We start from the raw sequence: 13,711 nt of genomic DNA on the forward strand, positions 1-13,711 counted from the left end.
ACTAGACCCCTATGTGGTAACCCTTCCAGGGTCTGCCCTCTTACCACTGATGATTAATCTTTTTACATCAATGATCAATCTTGGCAAACCTCACTTTCGGCTTTGGCTGACTCTGCCTCCTTGAAGTTCCACTTCAAGTTCATGCTTTACTAACATTGGGGTTCAGCAAATGATACCCAAAAGTATGATGCTTTGGCCTGCAGGACACTTTGAATTAAAAGAAATTGAAAGACCTTATAAGCTGCCTCAGAACCATGGACTTCAAATCTCTTGTTCCTCTCCCTGCCTAATGCAGGGAGGGGCTTTCTCCCTGGAATTTCTTACCTGATGGGGGAAATTTTATCCAAAAGAAATGCAATTGTCTTAAACACCCTCCTTAAGAATCTCATTAAAAATTCAGGGAAGATTAGTCATCACCACACCCAGACAGACTTTTCATCTATTCTTCTGAAGGCAGCTCTAAGAGATTAACCAAGAGACTTCATCTGTATGGTAGGACAACCTTTGTTTGCAATGCAGTTCTGTCCCTCCTCATTCTCTAATTTGTAGGTTCCATTAAGGTTCCTAAGGGAATCATTTACAAACTATTGTCTTCTTTTGGGGCCTATTCATTTCCCCTGAAAATCATTAAATACTCCTCACAATTGTCTACATCCCCTATTTCCCTCTCCACCGTGAAGAGGGTATTTAAGACTCCACAATCTATCCCTTTTTTGAGTCTTATTTTGTGTGGCTTCTGTGCTTTGGCATATTAATACATGTGTATGCCTTCTCTCCTGTTAATCTGTCCGTTGGTTCATTTCAGCAGTCTGGAACCTTCAGAGGGGGAGGAAAAATACTTTTTGCCCCTAGATAAATAATTCTTCAAACTGTTTCATGAATTGTTACGAACCTTATTTCATACAGTTCCGTTACAGTAGGTAGCTAATGAGGCATGAACAGGGCAGGAGAGGGCTCCCCACACCCCGCCAGGAATTCAGGCGACCATTAGGTGATGGTCAGGCAGTTGTCACAGTGTCATGTTAAAATAACAACTGGTAACAGCTGGTGCCAAGGAAGGGCAGTGTCCCAATAGAAACACCTGAAACTAGTGATCAGTAGCTTCCTGATAAGATCTCAGGAGTTGGGTGAGTGGGTCCAAGCATGCACATTAAGAGGCAACATGGTGGAGTTTAACTGGTAGATGAACTTGCAGGGACATTCGACAGGTAAGGGAAGAATACCTCAAGTGAGCCTGTGTACAACTCCAGTAAACACACTGCACATGCTCACCTCCCAAGGGCTGGCAGGCCACTGCACATGCAGACAGCCCACCCCAGGGGAAGAATCAGGGGAGAAGGGATGCCAGACCCCAGAAGTATGCCAACATAGAAAACCTCAAGTTAAAAGGTCAAACAGTGCACTTGTTTGTGCACTGCACAGTCACCTGCTTGAGCCCTCTACCAAGTGTACTTCACTTCCTTGCATTCCTGCTCGAAAGCTTTTTAATAAACTTTCACTCCTGCTCTAAAAACTTGCCTCAGTCTCTCCTTCTGTCTTATGCCCCTCAGTCACATTCTTTCTTCTGAAGAGGCAAGAATTGAGGTTGCCACAAACCCACACAGATTCATTGCTGGTAACATACTTTAGTGCCATGTCTCAGATACATTCTGCTGCTCACAGTTCTTTTATTTTTTATTTTTTTATTTTTATTATTTATTTTATTTTATTTTTAATTTTTTTGAGACAGAATCTCACTCTGTCACCCAGGCTGGAGTGCAGTGGTGCGATCTTGGCTCACTGCAACCTCCGCCTCCTGTGTTCAAGTGATTCTCCTGTCTCAGCCTTCCAAATATCTGAGACTAAAAGCATGCACCACCATGCCCAGCTAATTTTTATATTTTTAGTAGAGACGGAGTTGTCCATGTTGTCCAGAATGGTCTCAATCTCCTGACCTCATGATCTGCCTGTCTCGGCCTCCCAAAGCGCTGGGATTACAGGCGTGAGCCACCGCGACCAGTCTAATAGTTCTTTTATCAAATCTTTAGACCTTGCCTCACCTAGGTCAGAATTTTTAGTTGTGCTTCTGTGCTTTTGCTCAGCTGTTTTCTTAGCCCTACTTCCCTTGAATTAGATTCTACTTATTATTCAGGGCCCAGTCTAAATTCTATATTTAAAAAATCAATTTTAAAAAACATTAAAAAATGATTCTGATTCTGGGGACAGATTATACATTCTATTTTTAACTGGAAACCTTGGGCTACATACTTCAGCTTGTGACTGCTTTTTTTTTTTTTTTTTCTCTTTGTTAGAGTGGGGAAGACAAAAAGAATTTTCTCTCTACCCTTCTGAGTTCTTAGTTGGAATGAGTTCCTGTAACAAAAGACAGATTAACAAGGAAAAAGCCCGTAGAAAGTTGTTAGAGCGTATACCTCATTTATACATGGGTGATACCCAGGGAAAATAAGTCAATCTTAAAGAAGTGGCTTTGAGTTCTGGCTGAAATACCATCTTCAACTAAAACAAAGAAAGGAGCATATTGAGGGAGGCTGTAAGGAGGAGATGATCAGGAAAAGCTTGGTGAACAAGGGCAAGGTTTGTTACACAGATTTTTGTTGGTGCCTTCTCTGTTGACATTAGTTTTTAGTAATTTAAAGTCATCCTTCTTTTCTTGGTATGGAGAGAGAGATACCCTTACACATGGAGATTTCCTTTATAGATATATATTTTCTTTACAAAAGAGAAACTTCTACTCAGTTTTCAGAACTTCTCAAAATAAGTTTCTCAAAAGAATCAGCACTGAGAGCACTGTTTTGGGATAGCATATTTAGGTCACTGATAGTCATCTTTTGGAGTGATATATTCTAGTCTCTCATTCCAGGAATAAGTCTATTAACTAGGATTCTGAGAAAGAATTGATCTCATTTAACATTTAATATTCTGTTAAATCCAGTATTTCATATATTTCCATTCTGCTTTCCTAATTGTATTGTAAACATTTTGACAGTGGTAGCCACTGGGCACCAAGCAGTAACCCATAGTACATGCTTGTCGACAGAGGAAGCCATATTGAATAAGATAAAATAAGATAAAATGTCACAACCATGTAATGTATAGGGAAATAATCAGGAATTGAATGGCACTAGTCAGACAGTTTCTAAACAAGGTAATATAGTTTTGCAAAGGTTTTTGTTTCTTTGTTTTTCAAAGGCTTAGAATGTCAGCAACAGGAAAGAAAAATTCCAGATGTTATGTGGCCCACTGTGTTGTTTGGTGCAAACATCCTAGGGAAACTGGAACCTGGAATATTTGATGAGCCCTCCAACTCTGGCATGTTAACCTGGAGTGTGGTGTATTTTCTTTTATTTCTCAGAATCCCTGTAATTATTAATAGTGGAAATCATCCAAGGGCAAAGAATGTGTGGTCCTTCTGACGAGGGACCAGGTCCCATAAATAAAAGAGCTTACTAATTATCATCTCTTCCATCTCGAGTCCATTTCTGCCACCCAAAGCAGTGAAGCACTTCATTAAAAAACATTACTATTTTATTTAAAATGCTAAATTAATTTAGTATTCCTTTTAATTTCCCAGGAGACTTTGAAGAGATTACAGAACCATCTGTGTATGCCCAGAAGTGGTAATAATAATACTAGGAGAACCTGCCTCAGTCTTGGTGGCCTTTTCTCTTTCAAAAGTGGCCCAAACGGGACCATTGCTTTTACTGATTAGTTATAGTTGCTTTCTTTCAAACTGGTAAGAAAGGAGACTATACTCTCAATACTCTTTTAGGACATAGGTGTGTCAAAAATGAGCTATACTGAAGAGAACAGTTCATGAAGACTATTTAATGGGGTTATTCAGTAATCACAGTTCATGAAAAAGTTGAGCAGGTTCATTCTTAGCTTGTTTTTATTCACTGAGTATCCTTTGGTAGCTTAGTGAAGCGCCCGAACCACTTGTGTGCCTGTTATAAACGTGTTGTTTCTCAGCTCCAAGCCAACCTTTCTAAACTCCATGTTGTGATGGTGGGGCTAGAACTTTGTAAACTACATTTCAGCATGGCCAGCTGGCCCCTGCTAGGTTCTACCAAAAGGGGACACTACAGGAAGATGGCAAGGCTGGAAAAGGGAGAAGGAATTTTCTTCTTCCTGTTTGTTTTGCACGGTCTTCCCACTGTGCAATACTTCACATTTGCAGCAGCAATACCTTCCCATAACAACAGCTGAAGTCATTTGTTGTTTTTGTTTTTTCAACCCTTGCAGAGTTGGGTTATCCTGAAACTGCCTTTGCAAAAATTATAACTGAGTCAAATATTACAATGAAAGATACCTGACCTAACTGACTCCATCTTACTTCTAACCTCCATGCTGTCCTTGTTCATTGAGGGTGGGTCAAACTTATTTTGGGAGAAACTTCGTTTATAGTTTACCTTTGAAGCAAAGATAATAACAGCTCCTTTCCCAAAACAAACCCCTTTCCTGCCTGGGAGCTATATCATCTTTACAGGAGTAACAAATTTGCCACAAGATTGGAAATTACAGTTTAGGAGTCAGGTAGCCAGAGGCTGCAAGATTCAGAACCTCCTCAGATTGCTTCTAGGGATAACGTCACTGTTGTAAAATTTAAGATCAGTGCTTGAGATATTTTTGCAGACCTTGTTCAGTACTTGACATCACATGACTGCAAAGCTGAAAATAGTTACTATCAGTAATATAGTAAAATATTTGCTAACAGTACTTTGTTTCAAAGTTTACTGAACAATAACTCAGTGTTCCAGTCTTGCCTTGTTAGTTAACATGTTTATACTGAGCTAATTTTTTAAATATTAAATTCTTTCCATTCAAATAACTGATATAATTTCTGTCTCCTGCTTGGACCCTGACTGACATAGAAATTGATTCCACAAGTGATCTCAGGTAACAGACACTCCAAAATGGGATTTGAAAATTGGTTTCTTCATGTTCTTGGGTTTGAACACAATGCTGAAATTATATACTAGTAATCTATGGCATGTAGTAGCAACTCATTCAATCAAATTACCACTATTAGTGATTGTGATGGAGTGCCTACTAAGGCAACTGCCTAAGAAGCTGCTGAACTTGACCATTATGGCAGTAACAACAATTATAAGAACTCTGATGTGGAATGGATTTTCTGATAGCACTGAATCTCTTATAAAAAGAAAATGACAAACTCATAGACTCAGAGAGCTTCTACTCCTCCCCTAAAAGAATATTTTATTTCCACAGGGCTAATGTATTAGTTCAGTTTCATGCTGCTAATAAAGACATACCCAAGACTGAGTAATTTATAAAGGAAAGAGGTTTAATGAACTCACAGTTCCACATGGATGGGGAGGCCTCACAATCATGGCAGAAGGCAAAGGAGAAGCAAAAGCATGTCTTACATGGTGGCAGGCAAGAGAGCTTGTGTAGGGGAACTCCCCTTTATAAATCCATCAGATCTCATGAGACTTATTCACTATCAAGAGAACACTATGGGGAAGACCTGCTCCCAGGATTCAATTACCTCCCACCAGGCCCCTCCCACAACATGTGAGAATTATGGGAGCTACAATTCAAGATGAGATTTGGGTGGGGACACCGCCAAACCATATCAGCTAAGAATGCTAAAAATCAAACACAAAATTTAATTGGGCAGGTTAATTATAACAAAAGTAAATTTATACCTTTTCCAAATGCCTCATGTCTGATCTGAGGAAAAAATTCATCCCTATCAGTCTGCTGAGATGTATCAACCTCTTTTCTGACTATTGCTTTAGATGCATAAAATAAAATGAAATATATAGAAATAGAAAACAAAATAGGAGACAAATCATATTGGAATATAGTAACCAAATGTTTAAAAAATGTTATTTAATGGTTTAAAGAACAATATCTAGTGGTAAGTCTTATAAGGGAAATACGTTTGAATATTTTTGACATATCTGCACCAACTGTAATTTAATATGAAATATCTATGATTTCTATTGTTGACAAAGTCATGGGTAATGATAATACAAATGCTCCTCGACTTACGATGGGGTTATGTCCCAATAAACCCATAATAATTTGAATATCTTAAGTTTAAGATGCATTTTATATGCCAGACTACAGAACACCATAGCTTAGTGTAGCCTACCTTAAACATGCTGTGAATACTTACATTAGCCTACAGTTGGGCAAAATCATCTGGGAACATAGTACACTGTAGAATCAGTTGGTTACCCGTATGATCGTGTGGCTGACTGGAATCTGAGGCTCACTACTGCTGCTCAAAATCATGACAGAGTATCATACTATGGATTGCTAGCCTGGGGAAAAAAATCAAAATTCAAAATTTGAAGTATAGTTAATACTGAATGCAAATTGCTTTTGCACCATTGGAAATTTGAAAAATCACAAGTCTGGTATAAGTAAAATCCTAAGTCTGGGACCCTATAGGACAGATTGATTATTTGCCAATATTTTTATTATTGAAAAAAATCTTAAATTTCAGTTAAGTGTTAATAAAACAAGGATTTTTTTTTATTCAAGTTTACTCATCTTCTGAATTATATTCATGTACCCCGATTTAAGAATTCCTGTTTTAGCAGTATAGGTATTCTTGAGAAGTTAACTAAATTAGTCAAAGTTAATTCGAGAAGCACCAAGGTTGGAGGATTCCTTTAGTCTTCTTTTAAGTCTTTCTACTTAAAACTCACCCTTATATCTTGGCTTCTTACCTCAGTGATCTCTTCATCTAGGAGACTGGATAAAGTACATCTATGTGCATCTATATTGTTCCCCAGGACTTTTGCTATCAAAGCACTTATGATACTTTACTATTAAAGTACTTTAGAGTACTGTACATTCCCCATCAAAGGAAATGTGACACTGCCCATTTGTCTTTATGTATTCTCTCCACTCGACTATAAGCTGACTCCTATTACAGATCATGTCTTGCTTTTCTTGTTATGTCTAGTACAGGGCCTGCTCAATCTATATTTGTGAATAAACAAGTGAATGAATAAAGGGACTTCAAGGTGGAAATAATTTTTTCTCTTATTCATGGCCAAAGGCCTTGACTAGGTATTTTATTAACATGTGGCCATGAGTGGAGATAGAAGAGAGACTGTGATCAATGTGCCAATACAAATCTGCCCATGCTTGGAACCTACTGACAGTGATGCAGTAGATTTACCACTTACTGGAGTGGGCACTCTTGGTGTCCTACCCAGTGTTTCTTCCGTTTTTTTCTTACAAATACACTTATAATTTGTTTTTCAATATCAGTATGGCATGCATGTACATCAGGGGAGACTGAATCCCCCCTTAGCCGTGGGAGTGGAGATGAGTCTTGATTAGCTCTCTAGTCACAGTATTGCCATTGAAAGAACATGTTTGGTTTAGGCATGGGCATGTGATACAGGTATGGAGAATGAAGTGTGGTGGCAAGTGTGCTGAAGGGTTTCTAGGAAAGGATGAAAGGACATGCATGGGAGGCAACATTCCTGTTTTCCTCCCTTTCAAAATGGTTATGAGGAGACGATGCCTAGAACTGATGTAACCACGGTGTGATGATGAGAGGAGCAGCTGACTGTCTGAGAATGGCATTGTGGAAAAATCGAAAGAAAGTAGGTCATTTGATGTCATTGAGATATTGTATTCACTGCTGTACTTGCTATATGACAGCCAGTGTCTTTGTTGTTTAAGCCAGTTTTTGATCAGCTTTTTTTTTTTGTTATTAACATCTCAAAGTGTCGTATCTGCCTGAGTTTTATAAGTGAGGGGCAGCTTCTCTAATAGCCAGGCACAGATGTGATAGGGAATTCATTCTGCTGAGATTTTGATACTTCAGAGTAACAGAAGTGTGCCACAGTATGCAGGGATTCTTTTAGAGTTACAAAACTCTAGCAGACTAATTTAGAAAGTGGGTAGGGTGCCGGCAACTTCTGAAGCTCACCAAGTAAGAACATTTAAGTCTGGGTGATAAGCACATAAGCATTTGTAGGTGAACTAACCGCAAACACCCTTTTCAAACTGAAATATGCAATGGAAAGGCATTCTTCTGCAGCATGTTATGTGTTACCATGTTATGAAACAGGCTTTGACATTTGGATGTCTACCACTTGGTGAGTGGTTAGTTATAAAATGCTATTGGTTCAACAGATTATACTTCTGGAATAAAGCCTGGACTTCTGGGATCTCTTTAGTGGCTGGTTTATTTGTATTTCCAAGGCCATTTTTCCAATAAGCCAACACAATCAAATTACATGCAGCTTTGAAGACATTCTACCTTACAGTTTGACATTTTAATTAGGACTTTAAAGAGATAATAATCACAGCCCACAACTTCCCTAATGTTACCTAGAAATGGGCCAGTTAATTAGGATCCCAGAAAAACCACTGCATACATTTCTTTTTAATTGTTTTTCCAAACTTCCATCACCACATCTCTTGGCTTCAACTCAGACCAAATCAAACAAACAGCAGGGAAATGTTTGATCTCTCTGGCCTTCAAAAATTCTAAGGGTGCAAATAATTCAGTTTGTGTCTACCATCTAAAAATGTATGTTTACCCCAACATAAGACATTTTTCTTTCATTTCAGGATTGCTTTTGAAAGGAAAACCATGCTAGTTCATTTCATTAGATTATTCTCTATGAAAGTTATTAAGATCCTGTTCATCGGATCCCTTTGATTCTTATATCTAGATTTCGTTTTTCTTTATCTTTTCTAGGGTAGCATTATGAATGGGTGGACCCACTAAAGCATGTTTTAATGCTCTCTGACTGCATTTAAATTCCTTCTAAGGGAATTTTTATAAGGTGGAAAGAAAAATGAGTCCATTTATTATTGAGAAACAAAGGGGCCCAGAGTGTCATAGCAATTCAAGGAATGAATTCTGTACTTTTGGGCGGGTTATGTGTAACAGGATGCTCTCTGTCTCACCAAGTCTTGTCCCTCCCTATCCCTTGGGTCAATATACAAGAATGGAAATGTGGTAAATGTCTGAGTTGTTTGTCTAATGCTCTGATGTGTTTGGACACATTTAGGAGGGAGACATGACTGTGGCTTCTCAGAAAGTGTATAAGGAGTTTTTCTGCCACTTTGTCATGCTGCCAGGCAAGTACCTTTAGAGTCACTTTTGAACCTGATTACATGTACCTCGGTCTCCAGTTGGATGATCGGTTATGGCATTTATCTCAGTTTCTGAGTCCAGATATTACAAAGTTTCTTTAGTTAAGTAGTTGGGCTACTGGTGGCTAACGTGAAGGATATCCTAAACTTGCAACTTCATTGATGACTTCATTTTCCTCATCATGCTAAATGGATTAACGTCAGTCTTGTTTGTTGATAGAGGCAGCTATACTGTGAAGTAAATGAAACTCAAGCTTTAAACCTCCTCACTTGCATGGGTCCCTTCCAAATCTCAAAAGGAGCTCTTGAGGTGCATTGATGTGATCATATGTTCTTGTAAAATTCAAAACGTGAAATACTAGCAATCGGTTAGAAACACTGTGTATTTTCACAACCACTTTTGCATCCATAATTTTGAACTCTTTTTCTTAGAGAGGGGATTCCCAAATTGTATAACTGTTAAGCCCAGCAAACCTGGATTTGTCTCTGCTTCTTATATAGGTAATATACTTTATTTAAGATTGTTAGTTCTTGGTTAGAAGAGTGTGATGTGTCCAGATAGTTACAGGGTCACTTTTCAAGGTATCTGTCTAGGCAAAGGAATGTCCCTGAAGTAGGAAGAGTTTGTTTGGCATGTTCTTATTTTCCTGTCTACTTGTTTCCCTGAGATTTCTCCAAATTTGGTATATTTCTCTGATTTTAAAGGCTTAAATGAGTTAAGATATGTGTAGCATTTAGAACAGTGGATGCACATGGTAAGATTTCAGTGAATGCTAGCTGTTATTATTATATTTGTTTTCTCCAAATCTTGCAGTATTGTGTGTCTTTTTCTAGCTAATAACTTTATTTAGAGAACCAAGTTCAGTTATTATCATCTTGAGAAATGCCCCATTTCCCAGATGTATCACTTGGGTTTTTTTTTTCTACTATTAAAAATATTTCTGGCATTATTTTCAAACATCTTGAAGAATAATCTAATAAAATTTTCTACAATGGACCACTGAAAGCTGATGGTGGCTGAATAGAGTGACCCAAGATGCCATAGTGAAAGATCATAGGGTTTAAATGCTGGGTCCACCACATCCCATCTAGGTGACCACCCTCATTTCACTTCCTTTATCTTAGAAAAAAAGAGATAATACTTTATAAGAATGTTTTAGATACATACAGGGAATCACAATATCTAAAACAGCCTAGACACCGAATAATAGCTATCATTATTGTAATCAGGCCATTCTTGATAACTGTGCATCTGAACCCCAAGAAAGGTATCTTTAATAGAGAAATTCAGAAGATGATTTTCTGTCAGTTGGGGAGGTATTCAGAGGCATGATGATGTGTCTAGTATTTCTTAAATCTGATGTAATTAAAATGTCTACGCCTATGAACAGCTTTGTGTTTTCTAAGATATAGTAAGGAAAGCAATGGTAAAATAATAGTCTAGCATACTTAGAAATACTGGTAACTCATAGGTCACTTTATAGGATCTTACAGGAATTGGATTAGAATTCTAAATCTAGCTAATTGGCTTTGAAGCCTATTAGAATTTGATAAAAATATAATCAGAAATAAAATCTGAATTTATTTGCCTGATTGATCTAACTTTATACTAGATTTCTGTACAAATTTAAGTAATGATTGGTAGTGGTTAAAGATTTGTGACATAGCACTTCCAGGCAAATATAGTTAAGAATTAGTGGGAAAGAACTTGCAGGAAAATATGTTGCTCCAATCTCATTTGGATTTCATTCCAATCATCTTCACTCACAGTCAGGCACTTAAATTACTGATTTCTACCTTATCTGAAAAATGTAATAAAAATAGCTATAGTATTCCCTTAATATGCTTGGATAAATTATTTTTTTATTATCGGTTTATTTGTTTTTATATGAAACTGTCTCTTAATCTCTTTGTCTAATAGGTCTAAAATTGACAAAACGTTCTTTTGAACTTGAAAATATCTGTAGTTTCAAGGGTGTTAGACCTAGTTGAGCATGTCTACACTAACACACATAAACGAAATGGAGAAATTGCTACATAAGAGTATATGGAGCTTTTAAAAACATAAATATATGTCAGATATAAAATAGGTAAAATTATAGACTATGAACTTCTTAAGGGCAGTATCTAACAAAATGCCTGGAACATACAAATGCTCAATATGTATTTGTTAAATGAGTCAATTAAATCAATTGGTTTAAACAGAATTAAACGGAGTAGTTTGGACCTTATAGAAAAAACTCATGAAATATGTTGGAAAATGTGAATATTTGATCCTTCAGAGGAGTATCAGAGATTTTAGGGTATAGAAAGGAATTTAGTGAACAGAAAGGCCAACTGCCCCATTTTACACCAGGGAGTTAGTTGGCCAATTTGGTCTCATCCCCTTGACACTATAGATATCTTCAAGTTCAGAAGAATGTTTTATCAATTTGGGTCCCATTAGACAAAGAAATTAAGAGACAATCTATCCATTTCATGTAAATACAAAACAAAACAAGAATAACAAGTAGTTTATCCAAGTAAAATAACTTGTTTAAATAAGGGATGGAATCAGGAGATGGTAAAGAAAGCAAATTGAGGTTCACATGGAAACATTCCCATATATTGTATCTTCACGTAAATCAGTAACTGATAAGCAGAACTTCTGGGATAATATTGAGAAAATAAGTGCAATGTCAGTGACAAGACTTGGTTTCTTCTAAAATTATTTGTGCTTACTTATAGTTACCAGTTTTTTTTAGATTAACTCCCAAGGATTGTCCAGATAATTTTGTTAAAAGGAAAACCTATTGTATTGTGTATTGCCTAAAAAACAAAACAAAACAAAACAAAAAACCCATAACCATAGTTAAGAGTTACGAAAATGTCTCTTTCAAAGGTTTTCATTGTAATGAGGTTTGACATACATCATGCCTATAGTGAAAAGTGCAAATTTAGAAGAAGGTGAACAATGGAAAGTCAGTTTTATACAACTGACAAAACCTGAAGGACAACCACCCACATGGCTCTCATCAGTGTCAAAATCCATTTAGCTGAAAGGGAAAGAAAGAGAACAAAACAAAAGAGCACCATGCTTTTGAGGTGGAGACATGCTGTGCTACAGGAATGCGGGGCTTCTAGACTGTGTATGTCTGTGTTTGTGTGTGACATAGTCTTGACTCACTAGATACCTGGGTCCTCCTCTGTTTGAGGAATTTGACTTTCTTAACCCTATGCAAAGCTACTTGCTGCAGATTACAACAAAGCTGGCTATGTGCCAGCTCAAATAACAGGTCAACTTTTTAAGTCCCAAAGGAAATTTAGCTTCAGCCAGATTCTTGAATTCCTTTGAGCAGCCCTCTGGACTGATGCTTCTTAGAGATCTTCTCATCAGTAGCAGTTATGAGGCTAGCAAAGTCTGAACTAGTTTCCATACCATATTATATAGCTTTGAAGAGCATGGGGAATGAACTACACTAGAGCTTGGGTTGATGATCTGTGGAAATGACATGGCACCCCAGAGTAAAATTGCATTATCTTAAAACAAGTGATAAACAATTCTGTCTGTTCTTGGTGGTGAGTATAAGATGGTAGGGAAAGTTACAAAATTTAGGCTCATCTAAAGCATTATCTGTGTTTTGCCAGCATAAGAACAATACTAAAGGGGGATTATAGCTACAGGTTGAAAATATTAGATTATTAATTTTGCATATTTCTTTTCAGTGCCCTCAAAAATGTTGGCAGATATATGACCATAGGCTGCCATCCTTGGAAGGAAGGAAGGAAAGAGGGAAGAAAGAAAGGAAGGAAGGAAGGAGAATGTACAGAGGAAATTGAATATGGACTCATAGATTCTTGGGCCTGGCTGAGCAAATGTTAGTTTTTCAGTGAAATAATTTCTATATTCTGGATCTAAATTGATCTGATGGCTCTGGAGCTAACATCTTTGGTTGTCTTTTTTTTTTTTTTAAACAGAGTCTGTGTTGCCCAGGCTGGAGTGCAGTGCCGCAATCTCGGCTCACTGCAAGCTCCGCCTCCTGGGTTCACGCCATTCTCCACCTCAGCCTCCTGAGTAGCTGGGACTACAGGCCCCCGCCACCATGCCCTCCTAATTTTTTGTATTTTTAGTAGAGATGGGGTTTCACTGTGTTAGCCAGGATGGTCTCGATCTCCTGACCTCGTGATCCACCTGCCTCCGCCTCCCAAAGTGCTAGGATTACAGGCATGAGCCACCGTGCCCAGCCTTGGTTGTCTTTCTTGAAGGATCTTTAGAAATGTCTATTTGTGGGAGAGATATGAGGTTCACAATAATATTTGAAAACCAGTTAGGCATATCAAAAAAGAAATTTTATTAGAATATTCCCAGTCTTTTCAAAATGTAATCTTGTACCATTTTCCAAAATAGGAAACACTGACTAAATAAAGTGTTTCTCAAGCATGACTGGTATACCAAGTTTGAGGGTTAGTTACAACTTTTTGCCAAAACATCCATTTACTTTTCTAGCCTGGGGGAACTGGACTAGCAAATGGATGTCACTTTTATAAGCACCCAGTGCCATTTTAATCTACGCTAAATGAAAGAACTTAAAAGAAAAAGGAAACTTCCATTCACATAAAACCCTTTCTT

Source organism: Macaca nemestrina, chromosome 7, assembly GCF_043159975.1.
Source record: "Macaca nemestrina isolate mMacNem1 chromosome 7, mMacNem.hap1, whole genome shotgun sequence".
In the NCBI taxonomy this organism is placed as follows: Eukaryota; Metazoa; Chordata; class Mammalia; order Primates; family Cercopithecidae; genus Macaca; species Macaca nemestrina.